Genomic DNA, 6215 nt, shown 5'->3' with positions numbered 1-6215 from the left:
GTCGAGCTATGAGCGATAACCCCCCTTGTCGTTTTATGGCTTCAAATAAATATAGATATGTAATATTCATATAATGAAAGTTATGGTCCATGGGCCCATTAAAAAGTATTTTGGGAGTGCGTCACTGCAGTTTTTGTTGTATTTTTACAGATCAATTAATTTAATTTCAATTTAATTTCTTGCAGATATTTGACATGAACAAGGGCAATGCCAATCTTGCTCTTTCATGCGACAACTCCAATGGCTGGCTTCCAATGACTTCAGAATGAGGTGAGTGTTCCATGTTTCCATCCAAAATCAAACAAGCTTTTTATCCAGCATAAACGCATCTGATGTGCGGCTTGATTTGTCAGGATGGAGTTCGAGATGTCCATGCGTCAGACAGTGGAGGCCGATGTGGCCAGACTGAGGAAGATTCTTGACGACAACAAAGTTATTTGCCTGAACTTGGAGAGCGACATTGAGTCTCTGAAGGAAGAGTTGATCATCCTGACGAAGAACCACAAGATGGTGAGGGACACTGGTCAAAGATGATTTGTGTAGCCGACCACTGCATTTGGCCTAATCAACCTAAATGATGGAAACACAATTCAAGGAGAAAATAATCCCAATACTAGCCCATAATTATTTAAAGTTATGGCAATCAGCCTTGCCCTTTAAGCTCCTTGTATTGGATAACCCACTAGGCAGTTTCAGGAAATCCCTCCCTGACTATTTCCCCCCTCAACAGGATGTTGAGGAATTGTGTGCCCAGATCACCAAGGTCGGCGTCCGTGTGGATGTTGACGCAGGACCTGGCCAAGATCGTGGAGGAGATGAGGGCCAAGTATGAGAAGATAGTCCTGAAGAACCAGGAGGATCTTAAAATATGGCATGATTCTCAGGTAATTTGTCAATGCCAAGATTTTGTGGTTAACAAACTACTTTTGTCAAGTACCTATCCTATATACTATTAGTATTTTTTTTTCTGTCCAGGTCACAGAAGTGCAGGTCCAAGTGACTGAGAGTTCAACGGCTCTGAAGGAAGCCACCACTATGTTATCAGATACTAATAGGAAGTATCAAGCACTGGACATTGAAAAACAGGCCGAGCTTAGTATGGTAAGAACATTTGTGCCCAGTGATGAGTCACAGACGTGACTCGTATCAATCTTTTCAAACAACTCTCGAGACCGTTTCCCTACTGCACTACCTCTTTGCCTCCTAACAGAAAAAATCCCCGAAGGCCACAATGCATTGAAATGCGCCACAACACAGAGATGGAGAAGTACAACGTGATCATCCTGAGGCTGCAGGAGGAGCTCACTCACATCCGCACCGACATCCAGCACAGCACACGGGTGCTGTGCTGGATGTCGGTGCGAGTACGAGAGCCTGCTCAACATCAAGGTGAAACTGGAGGAAGAGATCGCTGAGTACAGGAGGCTGCTGGGCGGCGAGGCAGACTTTACGTGAGTATGAGTTCCTTGGTTGACAGATAATACAGCTTATGTCCTCTCACGGAGGCAAATATATATTCAAATTAGCTTCATATATATGCAAAGCAACTCAGATATGGAAATTAGCAGTTCATCGGACCCATTGATTAGACCCACGGCTCTAATTTTAAATGCTAAATTTCATCTGGATATACCAGATACATTAAGGAGCAGGTATATATTTGATGGCAAAATAGTGTCATGAGTTCTATAATTACAAGAACTATGTTTAGTTTTTTACAGATAAACAACTTTGGATTGATTTTGTTTTTTTGTTCACAGTCTACAGCAGGTAGTTGATTCAAAGACGATGCAGACCAGAGTGCTGATGGTCACTCAGACTCTGGTGAATGGCGTAGTGGTGTCAGAGAGCAAAGATGTCAAAACCAGTGAAATTGTTTCTCTGTAACAACTGACTTGCAGAAGACCACTTTTTTTAAGTACTATTCTCCCCGGCTGTTTTTGGGCACATATTTGTATTTTCATTTGCTTCTTTGTCGAGAGTTGGATGTGAACATTAATACCTCTTTCATTTCTGAATGTTAGATATGAAGCATATGAAGAACAGCCGGCAGATAATTTAGCTTAGCATTGAGACTAGAAACAGTTGACCTGGTCCATCCAATAGTAACACTATCAAACCCTAAAAAAGAGCAAATAATAACCTGTTTCTCATTTGGTTGTTTGTTTGTTGCGCAGGTAGTCCACCGCCCACCGGATGGCCAGGCACTCCTTCTCCGCCGTGAACTGTCTGTAATACCCCGCCAGTCCCTAAAACCGCCTGACTTCTTTTTTCGTCTTGGGCCGGGGGCAGGCCGCAATCGCCGCCGTCCTATTCACCTGAGGGCACACCTGCCCGCCCCCCAAGAGGTACCCCAGATACCGTACCTCCCTCCGTCCAAATGCACACTTCCCTGGGTTGGAGGTGGGCCCAGCCTGTCTCAGGGACTCGAGCACTGTGCCCACTCGCCGCATGTGTCCCGTCCAGGTGTTGCTGTGTATAATGACATCATCAAAGTAGGCGGCAGCATATGCAGCATGCGGACGCAGCACCCGATCCCTGAGACGTTGGAACGTGGCCGGGGCACCGAACGAGCTGAAGGGAAGCGTGGTAAATTGGTAGAACCTATGGTTACGGAGTGGAGAAAGCAGTCTGATTCCGCGGACACCCGCAAAACAGACTCCGTTTCCCTTCAGGCTTTCATGAGGTTTAGGTAGTATATTTGCGTAGCTCCGCCCCTGTCAGACCGCACCACCTCATAGTCGACATCCCTCACCTGCCGTCTGACCTCAAAGGGCCCTTGCCACTTAGCCAGGAGTTTGGAGTTGGAAGAAGGAAGTAATACAAGTACCTTTTCTCCCGGTGTGAATTGTCGCAGCCTGGCTCCTCTGTCGTCCAGCCATTGTTGCCCGTTCCTGGGCCGGGAGCAAATTCTCACGTGACATCCTACCCAGTGTGTGGAGCTTTGCTCGCAGGTCCAGGACGTACTGGATCTCATTCTGCGCCTCTCCAGTCAGGAGAGGCAAATGTCAGACCGGCCACTACCCCGCCGGCCAGCCACATGCCTCCACCATCGCCTCGAAGGACGAGCCAAACCGTACCCGCAACCATAACTGGTTTTCCAAATGCATCTGACAACTAATAAAAGTTGCCTAATTTGTATCAGTTTCCCAACGGCTGATGTGTAAAGTGTATTAGGTAACCGCGGAAACAAAACGGTCGCTAGCTGCAGTCAGTTGGAGAGAACTTTTTGCATCGGAAGTAAAACAAACAATGGTGCAACATACAGCAGAGAACTATGCATAGGAATTACTCCACGTGTCAAACAGAAGGGGGGTGAGTGTCAAACGGACCACTTGAAACACTGCTATGTTAAGATAGCTACTAGGCTAAGCTAGCTGCCAGGCTACTTCTATCCCAACATCTAACTTTTCCTTGTGCGGCACACAGAGAACATTGTCTGCAGAGAACCACCACTGTGTCCCTAAAAGACCGTGGTTTGAAAACGTCTAAATGTGAGGAGATTGTTGGCACTTCAAACCGTTAAATTATGGAGAGTTGAGAGCAAAGTGCATAAGGACAGCAGGAAGAGTCGCTAGATCAACATGTTCCACCCGGAGGAATTCTGTCTCCAAGATGATCAAATCTGTGTAGTTTTGTGTTTAAAATAACGTGAACAATTAAACAACAGTGTCTAAAATACCCATTTTTTCAAGTGATTACTCATTAGTTTTAAGATTTAGTCTTCAGAAGAAAAACAAACATTCATTATAAACAACATTGTAACAACAAAAACAAAATTCATTAATCACCATTAATGGAGATTAATAAATTTCAAAATGTGCGTTTGATTAGTTAACTTTTTCTATTGACTTTTTTCTATTGATATCTATTGTTTATCAGCAGCTATTAAGACTATAGAGTTTACTGAGTCACAGGCCACCGTTTCATTTTACGGGCTGAGCATAGATAAAACATGAATTAACTCTCACTCTCTCTGTTGCACATGTCACACCCATATGTCAAGATGGGTTTTTGTCCTGTCTCCATGTTTGTTTTGTGACTTCCTGTTTTATTTTGGAAATTAACTCTCCCCTCGTCTAAGGTTCCTTGCCCTTCCTCATGTGTCACCAGTCTGATTGTCTTCCCTGATTCCTGATTGTGTCCACCTGTTCCCACACTTCCCTCATGTGTACTTATAGTCTGCGTCTCCCCTTGTCCTGTGCCAGTGTGTCATGTCCTTTCGCCTTGCACACCCGCCTTGTGAAAGAAGTAAGGTCATAGTTTTGTTTATCCCAAAGCCTGGTTGTGGACTCCTTAGTTGGCTTTGTGCCGTTTATTGCTCCACATTTTTGGGGATTGATTGTTTTGTTATTTCCTCTGTAAGACAGATTTTTGGTTTTGCATTTGTTTACTATTCAGCTATTTGTTTTGCCAGAGCATTTCCTTGTTCATCCCTCTTCGGAGAAGTTTTTGTTCCCAGGGCCTTCCTTGCGTTTTTTGTTGGAAAACAAAAGCATCAGCTGAACCTCAACTCTGCATCCGAGTTCTCCTCAAGAGCTCTCCCCGTGACAGCACATAAACACACATTCCTTTTGTTCCCCTCTACTGCAAATATCTGTTTGGTGTGTCAGAGTGACAGTGTCATGAGTCAGACCAGTGCTCCCAACTTGACTTGTCTATGAGGGAGGACGCAAGGCCTCAAAAACATACACATACAAGCATTTCAAAGGCACGCACAGGCTTCCTTTTCACAGCCTGAGGTAATATACAAAAGGCCAGTGTAACATAATCTTGACGCAGCGTTGGCTTGTTTCACCGTGTGAATCTTAGTAAATGAGTTAGAGAGAGGAACTAAACTGTACTAGAACATCTCCTGAAATGCAATGAAATAGGAGTATTTAAAGGGGAATAAGGAGAAACGTGTAGTTGTCAACTTTTTTGTTATATTTTACTACTTCTACTGTTACAGAAAGACTAATATATCTTCCCAGAGATAGGAAGTGTCCGGTGTTTAGGGGTAGGCCGGGTCTTGGCATTATTGAGTGGTTGAAGAGGTCCAGTCTTGTATACAGTATGTGTTAAGCATCTGTCCCCAGCTGAACAGGCACATTTATGACCATTGGGAGGGAGAGGCTAGAAAAGAGATTAAGTATGGCTCTCGAGAGGAAAAGGAAGATTCTTACCATGTTGTAGGAATTGTATGGTTGTACTAGGTCATATGTGTCTTTCAGTGACGTGCGGTGATGTCAGTAAGAGGGTTTGGCACTTAGTTCTGAAAGTCTGATTACCTGATGTGTTGTTTAGGCTAAACACATCAAAACAGTTAACGTTACACACAAGCGTGGCATACACACAAGAGATCTGATTTCCAATCAGGACGACATATCACTATTACTATCTCTCGCGGGCTCGGGGGTGCACCCCACGCCAGCCTGATCTCCAAAACCTGTTCGTTGGTATAAAAAATGTATACGAAAATCTTGAACATACAAATTCGTAGTGATACATCCGAAATAAATACGGACTGCAACTGATGACGTCGCCCTATTAAAGGTGAATGTGGACCTGCACCCCGGAAACACACTTTGTGAAGTCTAACGATGTAAAATAAACGTGTTATGATTGCATTTTTAACGAGAAATCAATGTTAAATTGTAAGAATAGAACACTATCCCTAACCCCCTCAAAAAATCCAACATGGCGGAGAGACGTTCACTCAAGAATCCAACATGGTCCGCCATGTTGTTCACTCAAGGGGCGTGGTTAACCACCGCCAGTTCCTATGTATTGTTACAAATTTGTATGTTCAAGATTTTCGTATACATTTTTACGAACAAGTTTTGGAGATCACGTTGCCCACGCACACACACACACACCAGCAATTATTACTTGATATGGTGGCGATGGCCGCTAAAAAAAAAAGCATCCATTTGGGGCAGTTCTGCCTTTCACAACCGATTGTAACATTATTGATGACAAAGTCCGGCCTCTCTGACATTATTGCTAAATTATTGCACAGCGGCCAATTATGTTTGTCAGTCAGCCTCAATGAAAACACTGATGAATATCAAGGCAAATGCCTTCCACCACACGTATCAATTCGATATTAAGTACCAAATAGTTTCTGACTCACAGAGTCAACATTAGTTGATTATCTGTACATAAAATCCATCCGCCGCTGTTTCCTCGTGAAGACGTCAATCACAGCGTTGTAAACTTGTCTCATATCCGTG

General features: G+C 43.9%; 1 pseudogene across 1 annotated transcript; it reads left to right on the top strand.

Annotated features, from left to right (window-relative positions):
- The first annotated feature begins 1098 nt into the window (after nucleotides 1-1098).
- On the top strand, nucleotides 1099-1909 carry LOC120828971 (keratin, type I cytoskeletal 18-like; annotated as a pseudogene). The gene is made up of 3 exons (XR_013451929.1): nucleotides 1099-1113; nucleotides 1211-1451; nucleotides 1761-1909. The product of XR_013451929.1 is annotated as a keratin, type I cytoskeletal 18-like (transcript).
- Nucleotides 1910-6215: the final 4306 nt, after the last annotated feature.

Source organism: Gasterosteus aculeatus, chromosome 2, assembly GCF_964276395.1.
Source record: "Gasterosteus aculeatus chromosome 2, fGasAcu3.hap1.1, whole genome shotgun sequence".
Classification (NCBI taxonomy): domain Eukaryota; kingdom Metazoa; phylum Chordata; class Actinopteri; order Perciformes; family Gasterosteidae; genus Gasterosteus; species Gasterosteus aculeatus.
Note: the sequence above shows the minus strand (reverse complement) of the source record. Positions and strands in the feature narration are given on the sequence as shown.